Source organism: Crocodylus siamensis, chromosome 7 (genome assembly GCF_052110815.1).
Source record: "Crocodylus siamensis isolate JL-2025a chromosome 7, ASM5211081v1, whole genome shotgun sequence".
Taxonomy (NCBI): Eukaryota; Metazoa; Chordata; order Crocodylia; family Crocodylidae; genus Crocodylus; species Crocodylus siamensis.
Window position 1 is genome coordinate 27,733,602 of NC_143401.1, and position 22,271 is coordinate 27,755,872.

Sequence of the window (22,271 nt, forward strand, 5' to 3'; positions counted from 1 at the left end):
ATTCAGTTCTGGGCATCACACTTTAACAAGTACATGGATGAGCTTGAGAGAATCCAAAGAAGAGCCACTTGTATGATCAAAGTCTTCCATGACAAGCCGTACAAGGAAAGGCTGAGGGATCTGGGACTTTTCAGCCTGAAGAAAAGAGGGCAGAGAGGGGACCTAGTAGCAGCTTACCACTACACAAAGGGAGTACATCAAGGGCTCGGTGAGCAACTGTTCACCAGGGCACCCAAGGGAAAAACTAGGAGTAATGGCCACAAAATCCTGGAAGACTGAATCAGGCTCAACATTAGGAAAAACGTCTTGACAGTCAGGGTGTCCAGACTGTGGAATAAGCTCCCTCCAGAGGTGGTGCAATCACCTACTCTGGAAATATTCAAGAGGAGACTAGACAGTCACCTTGCTGGGGTCACCTGTCCCCCACTTATCTTTCCTGCTTGGTGGAGGGAGCTGGACCCGATGATCTTCCAAGGTCCCTTCCAGCCTTACAATCTATGAATCTATGCAATCTATTCTGACTCTTAAGCCAGAATGTACACTGATGAATTACTAAAGGGGAAGAAGGTACTTTGTTATATGATTTTAGAAGCTTTAAACTAGGTTGACAAAGTTAAATATCCAGAGTATTAGATATACAAGATTGACCAAAAGAAACACAAATTATATTTTTCAAACCTTGCATTTACTAAAGTAGACAAGCTAGTTGTTTAATTGAATTAAAAATCCAAAATGGGAAGCAATATTATTTGATGTTGCAGCAAAGCCTGGTTCTCTCATTACTCACAAAAACAAGCAGCTACACCCCATCAGAATTAAAGCTAGCTAGAAATTTTTCATAAGGTTTTTTGGTTTTATTGAATTTTTCCCAATATAATATAGATTTTGATGACAGTTCCCTGGGGGAGTATATTTTGCAATGAAAAATTGGTCATTTTGGAAAAGATTTGTTTCAGAAAAACTTAGAATTTTTTTCAAATTTTATTTTATTTTTATATTATTTTTAAGGTATAGTATTCTGCACATTTTGGTATAATTTAATTGCATGACTATGTGCTACGTGCTATGACATAATAGTTTAAATATTGAGCATTTCCTTTATATTCAACATTATTAACAAAAGCTACTGCTTAGTCCAGATTAAAATATAATTTATGCCTTCTTGAAAGGGCTCATGTTTGTGTTTATAATAAATGACCGTGACACTTTAACACTAAAAAATCTCTTGTTTACAGAAGTTTTGCTACATTGGTGAAGTGATTCATCCCTCTTCTTTGCAGAATGCTTCTTTGTCCACAGTTTTTATTGTTCCTTTGATTGGATGAAGCTGGTCTTTCAGCACAGGAGTTAGCTACAGTAGTAAAAGACAGGATTAATTTATCTGAAATTATATTTTTTGAGAGAGAGATTTTTAGGGCTGCTCACTCTAACAAGCTTTTTTGAGCATAGTGATAGGTAAACTCTCAGGGTGCTTGTATACGTCACAGGGTTTAATCCTCATTAAATTAAATAGGTTTATAAAATTTAAAGTTATTTTAAAATGTAGCATCAATGTTTGCACGTTAGTCTTTATAATGAATTAAGCCCAGTGTGCAACTCCCAGTAACTTCCAGCAGAGGGAGACATCAGCAATCTAACCTGCTGATCTCTTTGGTACTCAATTAAAGCAGGAGGTGCTAGCAAACCAGTAATCCTCTCACCCCTGAAACACGCCCCCCACAGCAAGCCATAGCTGCCCCGCGCCAAGCTGCAGTCACCTTCCCCCCACTCCCCATGACAAGCTGCAGATGCCTGCATGGTCATCCAGCCCTTCCCCTGTCCCTCAACATGGCCTTAGCATGTGTGCCCTCCTATGTTTGCTGCCCATGGCTATCCAAAAGGTATGCTTACTGACAGTGGTGCCATCACCACATAATCCACCCCTGGTTTCATCAAAGAATTAATAAAGAATGTACCCTGAAGTGCTTTAATTTGCTCTTCAGAGCAAATGGTCCCCTCCTACTCACAGGATTCCCCAGGTCCAAACAGGTCCAAAGTGAGAGGCATCATATTAAATTCATATTCCAGTGTGCAGGGATTCATGCCCCCTTCCCTCACCCAGCTGACATGCAGTTATTTACCAGAATTACTGGTTCTACCAATTTTTCCTGCCCTGCTGCTGGTCCCTCCACCAGCTGCTGTTAATTTGCTGCTAATTGACCATATTCTGCCTTCAACAAAATAGTTGGAAAAAAGTTCTTTGCAAGGTTTCAGACACCAACAATCTTCTTCAAGATTGCTGCTGTTCTGAGATGATAGAAAAGAACCTGTGAAAAAAATTAATAGGTGGAAGTTTGGAAGACAATGAGTAGAGATATGAGGGGGTGGGGAAGGAAGGGAAAAGTGTGAAAGTGCTGCAGCTTCAACTAAGGGCTGGTTACCTCTGGTCTGTCCCAGTTTCAGTGGAGCTGGACATGCAATGTCCTGGCTTTACCCCAGAAGAAGAGGCACCAAGTGCATCTGCATGCAACAAAGGGCCAAGATTAAGAAATCTTCTTTCAAGATGGTCAGAGTTTGGGGTGAAGTCTCAGGGAAGTTCTCATCCCCATTCAGTTCAATAAGAAGGTGACTGCTGCTTTGCTATGGTAAAGTCTGTAGGATCAATCCTGCAGCACTCAAAATATACTCCAGGGTGGAACCTTATGTCCTGTGGCTCAAGTAATTAAAAGGAACATTATTTTACAAATTCACCCAAAATGGGAAAAACTGGTAGAATCAGTAATTCCAATAAAAAACTGCAGCTCAGCTTGGTGATTTAAATGTCTTCTAAATTCTAATTTAGACACATTTGTAATCATTCATCCAGCTGTTTTTGAAGCAGTTCTTTATATACAGAATTAAATAATTTACTACAACTGCTCCATTTCTCACCCTTCCTGGCTTAGCCAGTAGGAACTACTAAACCAGTAGATAAGCCTGCACTTGCAATTGTATTGTGTGAGAATCCTGCTGCGTTGCTCTAGAGTTCATGTGAGCAAAAGGTTCTGTCCATGTAGATATGATTACAGGCTGGGGAGGGGGTGGTGGAAGGCATGGATGTCTGCAGGTAGGTAAGCAGATTTATTCATGTTGAGGTAAGCTGTTCACTCAGCGCCTGAAAATAAATATTACTCAGAAATGCCAGCAAATTGCAGATGTCCTCTTTGTCTCCAACCTGCTAATTAAAGCAACGTCTGGCGGACAAAAGGATGAACTACAAAAAAGCTGCAGTGCTATCTGGTGGACAAAGAGGCTCATTACACATTTTTTAGTGGTTTTGTGTTTGCATGTAACGAATCCATGGACGCAATGCTTTAATTTGTAGTGAGCCAAGCTAAACTATGTCTGAGGAGTTTTACTTTAATGCACCAGAAAGACTTTAAAAGCATGCAGAAAACCCACTCATGGAAACAGTCACGCTGTTGTAGAGCAAGAAAGGGCAAAAACATGGCATGTACAAACACCCCCAGTGTGTCATTGTGCACCACTATTCTTCTAGGCCTCAGAAGAGAGCAGGGTCATCTCATTCCTAAGTAGTAAGGAAGGGGAGGAAGGACTATGGGCACTGACAGACACGCAGCTCCCTGCTGTAACTCATGGCACTTCACAGAAAGCACCATGAGTTACAGCAATGCCCCCAACCCAACAGACATTTGCTGGGGAAGGATGGGGGAGGGAAATCAAGCTCCACTTTGGAGCTGATCCAACAGAGAGAGGTTTTGTATCTGCAGCCACTCTTCCCTAGATCTGCTCCCTCCCCCCCACCCACCCCATTTTGTCTTCAGTATGGGATGGGGAAGAAGGCAGGGAATGGAGCTCTAGTCTGGGGTTATAGAAAAGGTGGGGGGCTCCGATCCACTTGCCTCCCACCTCCAGGCACAGGTGGAGGAAACCCCAGACTGGAACTCCCTTCCCTGCTTTTTTCCCCCTTGCATCCTGAAAAGAGCACCAGGAGCAGGACAGGGCTGGGCTGATGCAGCTGAGCTCTGCTTATCCAGAGGCACAAGCACAAGTTAATGAAGGTGTTCTGCTTTGGAGCACCTTCAGCTGAACCCTCACTAAATAAGGATTAATTTGTCATATGATCAGACCCTTTTAAAGTGCTCTGCAGCCATACACTTGTGTCAGGGCATGGCTGTAGATCACTTTCAGGGAGCTGATTGCACAACAAATATCACTTCTGTCACTATGACTCTGCAAATAGTTATACTAACATTAGAAAATAAAACATTAGCCACTAGAAGCAAATACTTTGTAAGTCCTGGGGTAATGCTAATGCAAATTGCATTGTATTCCCATTAAATTGGGAAAGCAAGGCACTTTATCACATTATAAGTTTAATTTGTTGAAATAGCACAAGGTTTGCCTGATGTAATTGTTTATTAATTGTGTGTATAAGGTAGTGCTAAGGATCAAACAAGGCTGGGCCCTAAAATGCAAGGTATTGTGCACCGACCGCAGACAGACCTTGCCCCAAACAGCTTACAGTCTAAAGATAGACACAGTGTTGGGAAAGGGACATGATACAAGCAGAATGATTTACATGGTGTCAGCAAATGTTGGTGCAGGGATGGGTAGGTTAAATTAGGAGGGGATCAGCTAAATAGAAAGAAAAATGAAGGGGAGGTAGCACTGAAGGAAGATGGGATGAAGAGAGCAGAGCAGTGGAGAAGGTAAAATTAGGAAGTGTGGAGTGAGGCTGAGGTGAGGAGTCTAAGAGGGAGGGAGATGATTGAAGAAAACAGCTGAGCAGCATGGAGAAGAAAGTATTCAGAGCTATAGGAAGACTCAAGATAGTTTTTGGGTGATATTGTGGTCACAATATGATAGTTTAGAAAAGGATTTTTGTGGGTGATATCTTTTATTGGTCCAGCTGTATAGGAAAGTGTCAGAATACTTGAATGTCCCTGCTTTGGCTGCTGCTTCAGCTGCTTCTGTTGGCTGGCTTCTCTCTGGAATATCTCCCCAGAGACTTGATGGGTAAAGCAGCATAGGATCTTATGTGTGCAGCAGATTGTAAACTAGGCAGAATAAGGACCAGGTTTTACTCCATGTTGTATACAGCCTCAAGCATACTGCTAACACATAGAATATTGTGATAGAATTCTTATTCCTTTGTCCTGTATTTGTGTCTATATCCACCTAGGCTGTCATGGGACACCATCTTCCCTGAGGGAAGTTTATCTTCACTCCTGGGAAGAGCTAGAGGTGGTTGCCATTGTGAAACAGCATTTGGTACTGACCTCTTGCAGCTTTACTCCTACTGATAACTATTGAAAGGTTGGTTGCCGCCATTTTGAAAGGACAATTCATTGTGGAATTCTCTTTAGTGGGATGGTATTCATCAGTCTCTGCTGGAAAAGAAACTTTGACTTATAAAGAATAATGGCACAAAATGACTGTTGATACTAACTGCCCCCCTTCAGGTATAGCCAGCGCACACATTTTCAGTGAGTTCTATTTAGGTCATTCAGAATTTTAATAAACTAGCCTTGATACAAGATGTTTAGTTTTTAAGGAGCCACTCTAAAATTAATTTTAACTAAATAACTGATAAACTATCTTGCTTATAAATATTTGTACATTCTGAAATCTTGGGTACTATTCTATGTTCTTTGTACATGACAAAAGTAGCTGAAGCCCTGCTCATATTTAAGTATAGAACACCATTCAGTGCTTCCACAATTTAAGAGATTCACATGGTTTCTGTGTTTCCCTCTTAGAATTCTGTCGCCTGTATTTAATATTCCATTAAATGTTGTAGGGAATTTAAGGATCTGCTACTAAGGGTCTGCAAAGCTTGCTCTCCCTGGGTCCTAGCGCTTGCCATACTTTGTCCAGTGTGCAATACCCAGTGTGCAATGCCCCTTACAATCCACCAGGTATATAGCTGAGAGAAAGACTCATATTCAAACAGAACCATGATTTAGGACACCTAATGGAGTAAACATAGTTTCTACCTCTAGGTTACTGTGACAATTTCAGATCCAGCTCTGGTCAGTAGGGACAGAACTTCGTTACCACCTGACGACTGTTCTGTGGCTTATGGTAAAACAAAACAAACAAACACAAGATTAGGTTCCTCAGGCCCAGTTCTTAGACAGTTGATGTCCACAACACAAAAAACACCACTGACTTTTGTAGACAATCCGGAGAGAAAAACGGAGAGAAGAAGGTTTGTGTGGTCAATGGAGATTTTAACAGTTTTCTCCCCTGAGCTGTAATCTTTCTAGGTCAGTGTGGAGATATAATGTTACAGTAAGCGAGTATAAATTTTATCTGGTTGGTAAAGAGCTCTTGCCTGGCATCTTTCAGCACTCTAAATTCTTAGGGCAGATACCCATCTCTGAAGTATTTCTCCTCTGTATAGTAACTGCTATCTAACCATACATTAGTGTGCTAAGTTATAGCCAGAAAATACATTGTGAGAGATGCATTGTAGAAAGACTCAGAGAGACCCTGGTATGGAAAACCATTCCATCTCATTCCTAATCAGAAAAGAACATAAGTACGTGTTTAAACTGAGCATCTGCTTAAGTCTCATTGACTTCAGCTGGATTTAAGGTCATTTTTAAGTTAAGCACATGTAAAGTGCTTTTCTGAATCAGAGCCAGAGTGCTGGTGGCTTTTAATCACAAAACCCTAATTAGCCTGCAACAAACACTTGGACTTAGAAAGTCCTGTTTTTCTATGCATTGTGTTTGTCGTGGTAATGAGCAGAATGTTGCTCCCAGCAGAACTGGTTTTAAACAAAATCCAACAATGCTTTATGGGGCTCAGTGCTTCCTGGTTGTAGGGTATATTACAGGCAGCTTTTTGGTGGGGGGAGTAAGGTTTGAATTGCTGTCAGCAGTTTAGAATGCAGGATCAGATCAGTTGTGTCTCTGAATAATATTGATTTACAACATGGAGTGTGTCTTCCTTAGGGAATTTCTCCCCAATTTAAGTTTCAATCGGTGTAATCTCACAAGAAAAGCCTTGCTTCCCTTATAAACTGTTCTCACCAGATGCCTTGTAAATCTTTCCCTTTATTCCTTCTAAGTGACTGGGCTTTGACCTTAGCTTTTTTAATGTTATTTAGCCCACATGGAATATCTATAAAAATAAGAGCTGCAAACTCTATTAAGAAAAGCACATATGACCTCCGCTTGTAATAACAGAATGCAATTAATGTCAGACCTGTTTTGATGATAAATTGGGGGTAACAAATGGATTTTGCTTTTTCAAACAAACCAGAAAGAAAGAAAAGGGGAAAATTAGTTTTAAACCACTTACCAAGATGTTAAAAGATATCTTTTACTCCTGACCTGAACGGTAATCAATAAGACTGAGTTTTTACCAGGTATGAGATGGTCTGTGTCTGAAAAGAAAAAAATGTTGGTAAATTAACTGAGGGAATGTAATTAGTAATAGGAAGATTTTAATTTGAGTACCAGGGAGAAGTTACCAATGATGAAACCTGTTAGAATGAATATTTAGCAGCTGTATTGCAGTAGTTCCAGGAGATCCTTGTTAAGATTCAGTTGTGTCAGACTGTTTGCAGACATACAGGGAGATGTTTTCTGTCCTCTTTTACAAAACCACAATTCTTCATGTGTATTTGGAAGTAACTTTACCTATGTAGTAGTGCCATTGGAGTAAGTAGGGTTACTTCTGCTTGCAAATTATGGGTCCTCATATGTGCTAATTTGTGGGTGTTGTGTCAGTGTTGGCTGAGCCCTTATCTGGACAGCCTTGCCCTTTAATGTAGGCTATAGCAGTTTGTGCTTTAGTTTCACAATTTCCTTTGGAGAAGGAAGGGCAGGTGACGCTAAGGCTAGGGACAGACATTCAAAAAGCCTGAGCTTTAATTGATTCAATCTTTGCAGGTTAGTTTAACCTGGATAGGCTAAACCAGTTTTGTAACTGGACAGACATCCCAGAAGTGCAGGCATGTGCCTGCAGTGGCTCAGGCTAGAAGCCAGGGGTCACTAGAGCAGCTCTCCCTTCCTTCCACAACATGAAGCTGAGGGGAGTGTGGCCAGGCTCCTGCAGGACCTCTGATTAGCCCAGCAGGGAATTGATAACAGTGTCTATCACCCATTAAGAAAACAACAGAGGGACATTACCAACTACTTGTTGATTCCACCTGTTGATTCATCATGGACCATAGCTAGCATGTAGTCTGTTAGCTAATACACAGACACCTCCTCAGCAAGGCAGAGGGGAGCAGGGAATTCCTGCTTAGCAGGGAGTGGTGACGGGGAGGGGGAAGCAGCTCACAGTCTCTGGAGTTGGAGCCAGGAAGCAGAGGAGAGGGGCCAGCCCTGCTGCAGAGCAGAGAGCCCTGCCCAGCTCAGAGAGCATGCCAGGATGCTGGGGGTGTCTGGTTTATCTTAAACCAGCAAGGGGCCTGGGACAGACATTGCATAAATTGGTTTGACCCAAATCAGTTAAGTCTGATACTATAATCAACCAGGTTTATCTCAAACTGGTTTCAGCCATTCTCAGACTGGTTTCTGTGCACTGAACATCTGTTCTGTTACAGGTTTAAACTAGTTTCTGATCATTTAAACCAGTTTGTGTGTAATGTTTGTGCCTAGCCTTAAAGGCTAACTCATTCAGAATGTCCACTGTGTCAATCCAGATGGTCACAGTTATTCTTATAACTGCCTTGCCTTTAAGATCAGCTACATTTGAAATAAGTTGAAATACATGAAGTAAAGAGGGAAGAGGCAAGGAAGAGAAAAATATGATTGGCAGTAAAAAGAACCTGCATTTGCAGACTACTAATTCTGTCCCTGATTCACTACCTATGGAAGTCAATTGGATCACTCGGGGCATTGTTTTCAATACCAAAATAATCCAAAACAGCAATTCCTTGTCTCAGTGATCATGTATGACCAATCTATTCACCAGCCCAGTGCTCACAGGATCATAGATAAGAGATCTGTAGCATGAATCAGGAGAAGAGAGTTGGAATGGCTCGGGTATTCCATATACTCCGTGACAAGGGCCGGTCTGGCACTGCCAGAAGTTCTGAGCAGGTGGTTGCCTAGGGCAGAGACACGTTTAGTGACTCTTTAGTGTGTCAATAGTGAGGTGGGAATGGTACACATTTTCTAGTGTGCCTAAGGCAGAAAATTCCTAGAGCCAGCTTTTTCAAGAGAATACAGCTTAGGCAGCAGTGAAAACATTAGTTTATGTATTCCAAGTGAGGGGGCTACATTCCTCTGAAATCCCCTCCCCTTTGTAGCTACTAGATGGCAAATTCAGGAAGGCTTATTACAATGATATAATTTCTAATAATCTCCATACTCTTGGACTTGTTCCTTTATGTCACATCACATACTTTCCAGCTTTGGCTGCCTCACTATACAGCCTCATGTGACATAAGCAGTCTTTAACATACATATAAGTGATAATACTTAGGGTATGAAGCCAGATCTAGACTCTACTAGTAAATGAATCTGTAACTGGTAAAAGCCATCCCTTGACTGGGGACATATGGGCTGTGGAAGGCTGCATTAACTACTATGATGCTCCACATGGTTCTCCTGCCTTTGGGAGGAATTCCTCCACAGCCCCTATTTATCTCTCTTTTATGCAGAGACGAGGATTTGGCCGGTCTATTCTTTAACACTATTCATCCAGGAGCTGTCTTTAAAGACCACAGGATGAAATAGCCCAATGTGAGTCTTATCAGAACAGAAATCCACAGCAGAGTGAGGAGATGATGATTCTTTCATATTTCTCACCTCATAAAAGCTTCAATAGGGCAGTGTGGTGGATATGTTGGATAATGAAATCATTCTCCTACTTGTTTCCCCCACAAAGACCATTGTTTAACATATTTTTATGTCTTTGCCAACCTTACAGAAACAGGAAACTTTTGGTTTTTCTTGGAAACTGTTTCCAATGCTATTTTGAGGTTCAAAATCACAGAGAAGAAACAATCAAGGAGGTCATGATCCTTATTAAGATATAAAAGAAAGAATGAAATATGGGAGGTTATCAAGAGAAGGAAGATCTCTCTTCTAGCTACACATAATGAATTGGTAGACAACATAAATCTTTAAGAAGGAAAGTTTCCGTACATGGAATCTTACTGTATTTTAGTACACTGCTGCCACCAAGTGGAATAGTTTTCTCTTACTCCTTCCAGGGTCTTAGAAAAACTTATTCTTTCCTTCAGGCAACACGTGAGTCAACAGGAGGGCAGCTATAGTTCATTTTGATGACTGAAATGATAACACTTCTTTGCTGTATTGTAGAGGTAGCTCCAACTTGGGTCAGAATCACCTTTCTGGTTCTTGATTCTTCGTATTGCAGAGAATCGCTCCAGTAATAAGAGTGCTAAACTGGATGGGAACAAGTATTTCATTCATGCATTGTGGGAACTAGAACAAAAGTAGAAAGACTGTGGCACAGTATCTAGTCTGTGTCTTGATGCTTTGGTGGTTATTTCTGTTGCTTCTCATGGCTTTGAGAGTGATTTCTGTTTGCTTTACATTCCGTTGTGACTTTATGAAGGGACAGATGCTAAAAGGTGGCTGCTATATGAAGTCCATATAAAGGTAAAGATGTGGTTGCTAAATGAAGGTGTATATTACTTGAGGGTGACTCTTATACAAAGATATACAGTGATGACTTTTAGAAAAATTATTTGTTTATCCCCTTACAAGTAGATTTCTTATCTGTTTGGCCATGAATCTGGGGGGCTCCTGCAGTAGAGAGGAACATTCTTTACAGTTTTGTACAGCGTGTGCTACTGTGTCCCCTAGAAGGTGATTCACAGAGTACTGGATCAAGGAGAATATCATCAATGCCATCTGTATACTATAGCTGACAGCACTGAAATTGAATTTCTGTTTTCATAAAACACTTTGGCTGGTAACTGGACAAGAGTTTTTTACATCTCAAGAATCTCCTGTGACAAGCTCTGAATAGCATTACATATCCCAAAGTGGAACATCTCTTAGTAGCAATTTTGGAACTATATGTTTTCTCATTTGATAATACAAGTGAGCATACCACATATATCAAATCTTTGAGCAAGCCCAGTACAGTCATCTTTGAATCGGCCCAGATTGTATGGTTGCCCCAGGCAGTTCCTTAGCCACCCTTTCTAAGGAATTTTTGTTTCCTAAGTCCACAAAATAATAATGAGATTGAGCAGTTCCATTTCTCTGTATGTTTCCTTATTTCATCTGCTTGACAAATACTAGTCACAATATGTACAACCTCATCTCATTCAAATGAATTCTTGAGATGTATTTCTAAGCTTTAATGGAGCTCTAGTGTTGTCAAGTTGAAGGCTGTCTTCAGTGAAGGCTGGAATGTATGTGCGGGGCACTGGATTACACAATAGCATAGAAAGAGTCTTGCATTTAATTTCTCAAGGTGACAGAATTGTAATGTGCAGCCTTGGAGGTACCAGTATCCAGCATGTTTTGCTTTCAAAGCCATTTCTTTTCTAAAGTTTTTAAAGTGAATGTTAGTGTTGGTGAAAGATACCAGACAGGTAACCCTGGAGACCAAAATCCTCCCTGCTTGTAGCACAGGTATGACACAAGCAGTGCAGTTCAAGTTCCTACATGTCCTCATAGCATTGTCTAGGCTCTATTCCAGAGGGACCGCACCTAGGAAAAGAAAGTTGTTCCGTTTCCAGGTTTTTCACATCCTTAGTTTTGCCAGTTTAGCACTCTTATTACTGGAGCGATTCTCTGCAAAATGAAGAATCAAGAACCAGAGAGGTGATTCTGACCCAAGTTGGAGCTACCTCTACAGTACAGCAAAGAAGTGTTATCATTTCAGTCATCAAAATTTGTCAATAGGATGCCAAGTGATGCCCAAGGTAGTAGTTTATTCTGAAATAGATACTATACCTATCAGCTAAGAACTCGAAAGCCAGATTAGTCAAATAAAATGTTCTTTTTGAGAGGAGCTAGTTGGAAAATCAAATTGCTGTCCTCAAAATAATTCTGACACTTTGAAATTTCCTTTTTCTCCTGAATTGGGACAGAGATGGGAAATAAGCATTAGAATGAGAATCCTGAAATACTTCATTTCAGAAACTTCAAAACATATTGGTTATGTTAAACCAATCTAATATCCTGTAGAATTATGTATGATTATATTAAGCTCCATTAAAATTTTAATTTAGAAAATTAAAAAACAGAATTAAATGAAATGACAGCCCAAATTAAAAAGTTAAAAGAAAACATTCCATTTGCTTCACATGATTTCAAAATTAATTTTGTTAAATTTCATCATAATCAATCCATTCCTGCAATTTCAGTTTAGACAAAGCAGCTAACTGGTCTGTCAAAAGTTGCATGAATATTTTGCAATTATTTATTTATTTGGCACCCATCTTTAAAATGTGCACAGAAACTTATTAAATGAAACAGCAATAGGCAATGTTCATTAAGCTGCTCTAAGTGTATGACCAATTTGTAAACCCCAAACAGGCCAAATTAAAACAAAGGGGAGGGAGGGCAGGTTACTGTTAAAAGTTAGCATCAACGTAAAACCTATCTAATGAATAATTCATTAAGCAACAGCTATTAACACTGTAGAATGCTCTTATTTAATCTGAGGGCGAGTCCCTTGTCACTGAGCCATGAATAGCATCTCCTGAAATCAGTGAAACATTTATCAGGACATGAGAGAGCAGATGATCTGAGCTACCAAAGAAAGAATAATTTCATCCTGTTTGCTTTCCCTCTCGCATAATAACTCTGCCTTTTTAGTTTTTGAAAAATCCCTGGCTGTTTTTAGAAGTCCCAGGAGAAGAGTGTTGAATTTTAAAATCTCAGCCATGTATAGAAGGTGGGGGGCGACAGGTTTATAAAAATAGTATTAAGTTCTGCTAGTGTTTTTCAAAACATTTTTTGATGAGCAAAATTACTCAAGAATTTGGCACCTTGGAAAGCATCCACTTTTTGTTGACCTGTGAAAAGGATATTGACTCTCTTATTTTGGTTAGCTTCTTTTCATAAAAACACCCAACATTACTTTTTTTTTTTGAGTATCCAGAATTTGTCATAACCAGCTTTTTAGCCTCTCTGATATTAGTGTAGTACCTGGATACCAAAGTGTTTTGCATTATTTAGAGCATATTAATCCATTTACTGTTTCAGAAGCAAGGCTACTCAGATATCCATCTCCTAACTCTCTGTTGTACCTTTGAAATACTCCCCTAATATTATTTGAATTAGCTTCCCTAGTCTTCTCCACTCACTTGCCTCACTATAAACTCATGAGCTTGTCCCTGCAGTCCTTATTTAGGATAAACTCTTGTTGACATCAGATAGACAGTTTTGTAGATTAATATTTGAGTAATAACTCACCACATCTGCTATGGGTTTCCAGGTCTGTTGCAAAGGCCATGCTAGTGACGCCTCCCAAAACTTCTCCTCACAGGTTTAGGCTTACAGTTTAGGCACTTTTTCCTATATCATAGAAACCAGTATCAACATCATGGTTTAGCAGATTATTTCTATACATTTCAGTTTCTTGGGCAGTGTGAGGCATCTTTCTTTCAACTGGTTTTTGGTTGATTTGGTTGGAACTCCCACTGATGACATGGCTTTTAACCAAAAGTAATGTTTTTTCTGGGTCTCAGTTCTGTATCCTATCCATTGAAATGACTGGTCTCATTAGAATCTTCCAATGCAAACACTGTGTTTGGGTTTCATTCAAAGTATTAATGTCCCAACATTGAATTTATTATAGGACCGGCATTCTGTACAAAGTCAACCCCAAGAATAAAAATATTTATGCTTCGCAGAATGACCAGAGTTTGTTTGGATTACCTTGCCCTGTACCATTAGGTCAGTCACCATCTATTTTACAGCTTTGCACCAGCATGCATTGTTTAATGAAAGAAAAACATCAGCCTCCCAGGAACTTTGAGCAATATTGGCAGCTTGCCTTAATAAAATGAATGACAATCCATTATTAATGAACATTTACTAAATTGTATAGCATGCTGACAAGAAACTGTCTGTGCAGATTTTAAATTAGACTTCAAATATTTTTGTAAGTCCTATATTAGGGGCCTATTTAAGAAGAACATAGTCCAAGATAATTTCCCAATCAATTCATCTCACAGTGAAATTCATGGTCTGATCTGATCTGTGATAATTAGTCTGGGGATTCTGTGTTTAGTGCTTGATTACCGTGTTTCATTTCCAAGTGTTTCAGATGGGCATCAGTAATACTTGGCGACCTATGAAACTTTCCTGTTCAGAAGCCAGATATGTACCTTCATAGGTATTATGCAGAGCTTTTCATTGACATTTCTAGAGAGATGCTGTGATGTTCACAATGGCCCAGATTGTACTGTATATTTCACTACCCGATTTTCATCTTCTATGCCTATATGAAAGATGCGCTATCAACGGTTGCCCTTTGACTCGGGTCTGTTGAGGCAAATTACGTAAGCAGCTCCGTCTTAGCTCTCTCTTCCTCCTAAACTAGGGTGATTCTGCATTCACTGATCAACATGAGCTATAATACCAACCTGTTAGGAAGCCAGAGGATGGATTCTATGCCATAACAATACAGCTGCATAATCTTTGATCTCAGAATGTAAATGAACTGCCACTGATGTGGGCTGTAAATGAATTTTAAAAAAATCCCTTAGTAACTTCTGATGAATAAAAATGATTCCTTTTTCATGATGGATAAAGCAAAGTTCTAATTTAACATTAGCTATTTGGTTCCTTACTTTTCCAGGCCCTGTCAACTTTGTTATATATATATAAAAGAACTGACAAACCTTTGAAAAAGTCTGAGCAGCTCTGGAATTAGAGAAGGATCAAAAGAAATTGATAGTTTATCCTGTGCTACTGTACTACCCTCTCATAATCTAGACATCTATTAACAGACACACACACACACAATTGAATTCTTATGTATTTGCTAAATCAATTATCAAGAAAATAATTTTAGACACCACAATTAGTGTCTGAATGTATTTCTTTGGAAATCTTTTCTCTTCCAATATTCTGAAATATACACATTTTAAAAGGTTACAATGCATGTCAAACTAAGCAAAACCCATTTAGGTTTTTGCAGCCCCACAACTCATCTTCTGAGCAAATAATTCCCAATCTTCAGAAATGAACTTGTTTATCATCAAAATTAAGTTATATTCATAACACGCCACCCTAACCCAGGTCACCAGAAAGCCTTTTATTTAGAATTAAGTGGAACTTTGTCCCAGCTTTCCTGGAAAACATTCTGTATGTATGTTATAAGTTGCACTGCTCAGGAAAGTTATGTTTCAGATTCCACAAAAATATAAATGAAAAAAATCACCTGTGGAAATATTGCCTCTTCCAGATTTATGCAGGAATATACAATTTGTTGGCAGTAGGAAATATTTCCCTGCATACATTCTCATGTGCAAATTCACTACAGTCTTTTTTCTACACAATTTGAATCTCATCAAAACACACCAAAAACACTTGGGAAATAGGCCTGTGTGAAGCAGCTGGTATTCGCTTCAGATTCAGCTGATTCATGGGTGTGGCAAAGTAGGGCTCCCCACCTAGCTACAGTGCTAGGTTTCCCACTTTCCTTTGGGCATGCCTCCCACCTGACTCTCCTGCCACGCCTTGTTCTTAATTAATGAGGATGTTAATTAAGGTGGGAGGCCGCCCATTCGTGACCTACTGTCATGAATGGGCAGCCTGTGATGTGTTGTCTTTTGGGTCTCTCTCATGACCCTCACCGGGGTAGTGGCCAGCCAGTTACCCAACTGGGTCTAAGTTTACCCTGGCCCCTTCCAGGGGCAACTCGATACATGTAAATACACTGGGCACTCCACCTTCTGGTTCTTCTTCCACCCCCTGGGGTCCTCATCTCCCCCCCGCTCACTGGGGCTACCCCTCACCACGGCGTCTTTATCCAGCACCACGACTGGTGCTCCAGGGTCTCACAGGAGACTCTCACTCCCCACCTGGAGCAGAATGTCAATGTGCTATGTTCTCCCCCACCTTTACTTGGGGTTACTCATCTCTGCCCACCTCACTTGGGGCTACTCATGTCTGCCCCCCCACTCAGGGCTCCACACCGCCCCCTCACTTGGGGCTACTCATCTCAGCCCCCTTTACTTGGGGCTACGCATCACACCGCCCCCCTCACTTGGGGCCATGGGGCTTCCCTCACCAGTGGGCTCAGGTGGCCATGGCCATGCCTGGCCCCCCAACTGCCTTTCAACAGTGTCTTGCACCCCACACAGGGCTCAGTTGGCCACAGCTGTGCCTGGCCCCTACTCTCCCTCCTCAGGGTCTTGCACCCCACAGGGCTCAGGTGGCCGCAGCCATGCCTGGCCCCCCAGCTGCCTCTGGTGTTACACAGAACCCACCCAAAGGTGAGGGCTAGGTTTAAGGCACCCCTACCTGCCTTTCACCGGGGTGGTAACTGGCCTGGCATTTCCTGGGGGCTGCCACACCACTGTAACAGCTCCTCCCTTACCTCCAGGATGTTATGGAGCCTCACAGCCAAGCTCTGCTGCCAGCAGCAAACTGCCCTGTTTATATGGGCTGCCAGAGCTCTAAAATGGCCACTGCAATTAAGCACCTGCTGCTGCTTGGCCCCAGGTCTTGAAGTGGCAGGCACAAGCAGTGCCCTGCCACATACCATCCCCCTTCAAATGGTACATGGGGGATGTTTCCCCTACTGCTTCTCCAAGCAGGCTCCCCTCAGAGCCCGTGAGAGTCCTAAAGTGGCGAGCACCCCCAAGGTGCTCTGCCACAATGGAACAGTGATTCGATTCGGTGATTCAAATCACTGTCCCAAATGGATTCAACTGAATCTGATTCAGAGATTCAGCTGCTGCTGAATCAGTCGAATGTCCGAATTGGACAGGTCCCATCCCCCACCCGCTTTCCCTGCCCCATCAATGACTGCTCCACCTGGCCCCAGCTACTCACTCTTTAAAAAAAACAAAACAAAAGCCCCCACTCACTAGCTGCTGCCAGGTGGAGGGGGGGTGATCCCTGTTGCCCCACACTGCATGGGATAGCTATGCCATGAGCCCCACCAGCCCCCACCTGCTCTCCCAGCCCCACCCCAGGGCTGCCTTGCCTGGTCCCAACTCCCAGCTCTTAAAAAAGAAAAGAAGCCCCCACTCACCATCTCCTGCCAGGTGGGGGCATGATCCCCGCTGCCCCCTGCTGCATAGGGGGCTCTACCACAAGCCCCGAAAAGCTCTGATGGTTGCTGCAGCAGCCGGTGAGTGTATGTTTTTTTTTAAAAATAACCAGGAGCTGGGGCCAGGTGGGACAACTATTGGGGGGGCGCTGGGAGAGTGGGCGGGGGATGGGGGTTTGTGGCAGAGCTGCCCCCACAGCACAGTGGGGTGCAGCGGGAATTGCTCCCCCCCACAGGGGTCCTCTCATTGTCCCCTTCCCCCACCTTAAGTCCCCCCACTCCCCTGCCCCCTACTTACTGGCATGGAGTCCTGGTCCAACTCCCTGTGGTAGAGAGCAGGGACAGCCCGAATCACCGAAGCTCTCTGAATCTTTTCCAAATTGACTTGGAGAGCTTTGAATTGATTAAGACCTTTTTATTGGTCTCCTGATTCAATTGGGAGTCAGAGATTCAGCCACCGAATCAGGCCGGATCTCCTCTGAATTGAATCAGCACCAAAAGCTTCATACAGCCCTATTTTGAAGGTTAGCCTATTTTTCTACTGATTGGCAACCTGGATGCTTGCATTTCAGCAACACATCTTAAAATATATTGGGATACTAGCTTCAATTTTTGTTGTTGTTGTCTGAGCACTTTCCATACAGTAGCCAAGAAAAATTGTAAGTGTGTAGAGTGTCTGAGATCCTTTCCTGAAAGTTGCTATAGAATTATAGTTAATTTCTTCAGCTGCACTTCAGGGTCAGCTCTAAGTACCCACTGTAGCTCCTTGCTGCCACTTCAGCTTTTCAAAGTTAGATGAGGACTCCTTTGGCACAGCGAATCCAGGTCCTCTCCATTGATAAATAAGGTGTAGCTGGCTGTAAGGAGGTGTTTCCAAAACTCACTCTACCCTGGAATGGTCTGTAGCTGGTTACAAATAAGAAAAGCCCAGTGGATAATCCAAGTTGTGCCAGGGACAGAAGGAAGCTATAAATGTCCTGCAAGTTCTATGTATGGAAAAACTTGGTCAGACCTGAGAATTGAGGCTTGTTTGGACCCGAGATCCGAAGTGTTTTCACTCACTTCACAATGAGAGAAGCTCTGTCAAGATGCTCAATACAAAGCTTCAATACCAGCAAGTAAATGAACATGCTTTTCAAATGGATTTGTGAGACCACATTTAAAAGAACTAGTAATATCTCTTTCCTATGGGTTCAGAGTTGTAACTGCTGACTTTAGAGTGGAGAATAAGCATGTACCACTCTCCCCTCACACTGCCTGCAGAGCCAACACAGCTGGAGTGAGCAGGATCCTATTCCTTTCTGTGCCTCAGAAGAATTGTTTACTCCTTCCAGTTAATGGGCTGATTAGGTGCACATGGGCAAACCACAAATAGCACTGGAGTTGTACATAGGCATAACCAGCCATTTCAGTTTGATTGGCGGGGGGACCTTAGTGTTAGTAATGATGCACAGAAAGTCAAGCAAAGTTCTCTCCAGTCTGAGATTGGGTGAGTTTTCATAGCTGGCAGTTTCTGGGGGAAAAATATTTTTCTTGTAGTTGTAAACTCATTTTGCTTGATTTGGAGTTACTGAAAGACATTAAACATGGAACCTCACAATGGCATTTTTACAGTTTCTTTTCATAGCAGACCTGCACTGCAAGTCATTAAAGTCAGAGGAAGTAATGCTGCTCATATCCTACACGCAGCTTTAAAAATATACCAGTAGCACTAAGGGCTGGTGCAGGGCTTTCTGAAGATAAATATTTTTCTGTTTAAGTAGATATATGCCAGCATGCCCAATAAGCTAAGGGATGGATTCCAATCTAAGTTATACTAATGTAGATCTAGAAGTCACTGTATTTAGAGCCATGTAACTGAGGCCAGCCTCCTATCATTATCTGACTTTTAAATTGTGTTTTCATATTGTAATGGTATTTTAAAAGAAGAATCCAATTGTTTTCCTACGTTATTCGTTAACTTCTGCCCAGTTCCATCCGTTTGTACTAACATGTCTTACTTGTGAGCCTGGTGATCATAACCTTTAGTTTGAAGTTATATGTGCTAGATTCAATTCTCTCTTGGCTCTTTTTTATATAAAATAGTTCTCATTACTTTTTAAATTTGTACTTACCATAGTATTTATATTCTGTATACTCCCTAGTTCCAATTCTGTTTTATACGTCCAGAAATTAGATCTCCTAAATGGAATAACAACAACAACAACAGGAAAAAATAATCTTAACCCAGTATTATTCCCTGACCTCCCTAGGACCTCATTTTTTGTCTGCTTCAATCATGCGCACTTCTTCTCAGATGTGTTTTTTTTGGTTTTCTGGGGTTTTTTTCAGCCAGCTTTCTCTCTAAATGTTCCCCATGTGTTACCTTGGATCTTTTACTACTTTGTTTAAACAAGAGTCCATCATATGGAACTTAATCTGAAGATTTCTGAGTATCCAAATAAATTATGTCATATTTAGTGCCATTATCATCTTTATCTGTAATCTATAAGAAAAGATATTCAGGGAGGCTTACTAGAATGAATTTTCTTTTGTTAAGTTCATGGTGCTTATCTCTATTAGATCTGTAATGATTCTACTATTTCTCAAGTTAAAACATGTGAAGCTCATTTGCGTAGGTCAGTCAAGTTCCTAATCCTGTTTTAGTTTCTTTAAAGGGGGTAGAAAGCATGGATAATTGGGCAAATGGTGAGCTATGAGCTACTAATTGTTGAGATCACTGCAACACACTTGTCTGAGCTTCAGAGGATTCCAGTGGAATGAAGGTAGGGTAGTTGAAATCATAAATTCTTACTATCTTTCAGTCTTATATAACAATGCTGGTGTCTTCTGTGAGGTAGAAATTTCCCAAGAGACACAAATAGAGATTAAATTGGAGTAGTTCCATTGGCTTCAATGGAGTTTTATTTATTTCTACTAGCTGAGGATCAAGTTTTTTAATAGCCTACCTCAAGTCTACTATTTTTATTGCAAATATGGGCATAATGGGTCAAGATTTTTACAGATTACAGACCTAGATTGAAATTTCTCCTGCCAGCTCACTAATGTGATTTTAAGCACTGCTTTAGCAAGCATTCATTTCTGATCCAGTCCCAAAGTAAACCACAAATATTTGGGTCATAGAAAAAGATGTTTGTAAGTCTAAATCTGCCCTTATATTTGTGAGTTAAAACCAGCCATTAGTTAACCCATTTTAAAGAAGACCTACAAATCCTAATGTGGAGCATGATTATGGTTTCACCTTTGTTCTAGACCTTGCAGTTTTGACTTAGACATTGATAAAGGTTTTTGCTTTAACAAGGATTGAATGGTTTAACAACTAGAATTATGGGCTCATAAAACTGGTAAGGATCTAGGTAAAACTTGTCTCCTGATGAAAAGGCTTTGTGGTTTAGGGGAGATTTACCAACTTTGAGTTATTTCTGAAAAAATAATATTTGGAAAGGACTCTCAAATTAAATGCTACGAGAAATCTCCTTCAGAGCTAGCACATTCATAGTATCATTGATAGGTTTTTGTGTCCTATAGGAGTGCTTAGTCAATGTGGGTCTGATCGCTTTTTGTCAGAAAGAAACTGACTGTCAGTGGATCTTACACCTCCCACATGCAAAATGTAGTAAGGAAATCTCCTGTTTCTGCACAGCAGGCTTTCATTCTTAGTTTCATGGAATCTATGAGAGGAGTAGCTGGGAAATGGGTAGACTGGGGAAAGAGTGGATAGGCCAGAGATGGAGCCAGAAGGAAACCCATCCTTCCCCAGTTCCCATAGGGAAGTGGAGCATGAAGTCTAGATCTGTGTTAAATTTCCATGGCACAGTGGGCTGTTCTCTCTAAGGGAAAGTGAGAAGCTTTTTGTACCAGCAGGGGACCATGCGGCTGGGGTAGGTAAGGTGGCAGACCTGGCAGCATGAAGGGATTCTGCGTGGATGGTTCTTGTTTCTTGTGGCCTGTCAGAGATCCCAATGGATCTCTGAGGCTCGTGAAATTGGATCATCCTCTTTCTGGCAAACCCAAGCCCTACTCTGATAGAAAAATGAACTAGAAATTCTCATTGAGTGTCCTGGTGATATATTTCCATGTAAGAAAGCTACGCAATCTTTTCTTCTTTTTTTTCTTAACTCGCTTAACGTTGCTTTATTTTCTCCTGCTAATTCCTCATTACCTGTCATTCATCTTTGGAAAACGGTCCACAGGAAGCTCAACTCTGGGCTTGAATGAAACTCTACCTAGCACGTGGAAGGAGGGAGAAACAAATAGGCATGAACCTTGCTATCTTGTGCAACTGTATAGTGCCATGTGCATCTGGTGGTACAAGAAGCAATAAGTCACTTTTTATCCTTATGCTCCTCTGGGACTAGCTAGAATAATATAATAGTTTTAAATGATGTTAAGAACAAACTCATCCAGATATCAATACTTGACCTAGCTAAGAAAAGGACCAGTATCTACTTGGCTTTCCTTTCTTCTTTTGTGGAGGAGTTCTAGGTGTGTTTGCCATTTATCACATACTTTTTGGTGGGGGTGTAATTTCCCTGGCCTTTCACCTGTGTGTCATATCTGTGTGGTTTCTTCTGGCTTCACCATCGCTTTAAGGGAAGAAACAGACTTGTTAATGGAATAGACCTTGGTTGGCACCCCCAGCGGGTCTCACCTGCCACCTCTTTGCTGGAAAATTATGTTCCCAGCGTGGTGTCTCACTGGCTCCTCTCCTCATCAGATGGAGGTAAGTTTTTCCCACATATTCCCCTACCTAAGTTGCCTTGTGGCACAACAGCTTCCTGCTTCTGATCATCAGTCATCTTGACACAGGCCCTGCACTGATCTGTTATTGCCCCTTCACTCTCATTGTATCTTGATAAAAAATTCCCAACTTTATTAGTCACTCCTGGTCTGTAGCTGACTCTAAATTTGAAAGGTTGTAGTGATAATGCCCAGCACATAATTTGCACGTTATCATGCCTGAACTTATTTAGCCGTTGTAAAGGGGCATGATCCGTGATTAATTTAAATTATCACCCCATTAAATAATATCTGAAGTAATTTATGGTCCACTTTACTGCCAAGGATTCCCTCTCAATGGTAGAATACCTAGTCTCAGTGGCATT

The 22,271-nt window shown here is 41.3% G+C and overlaps 1 long non-coding RNA gene across 1 annotated transcript; it reads right to left on the bottom strand.

The window, feature by feature from the left end:
* Positions 1–1,024: 1,024 nt before the first annotated feature.
* LOC149859642 (uncharacterized) lies at positions 1,025–13,472 on the bottom strand. The gene is made up of 5 exons (XR_016443666.1): positions 13,353–13,472; positions 7,294–7,378; positions 5,979–6,060; positions 5,262–5,372; positions 1,025–1,351 (listed from the first exon to the last, which is right to left on the bottom strand). It is a non-coding gene; the product is annotated as an uncharacterized LOC149859642 (long non-coding RNA).
* Positions 13,473–22,271: the final 8,799 nt, after the last annotated feature.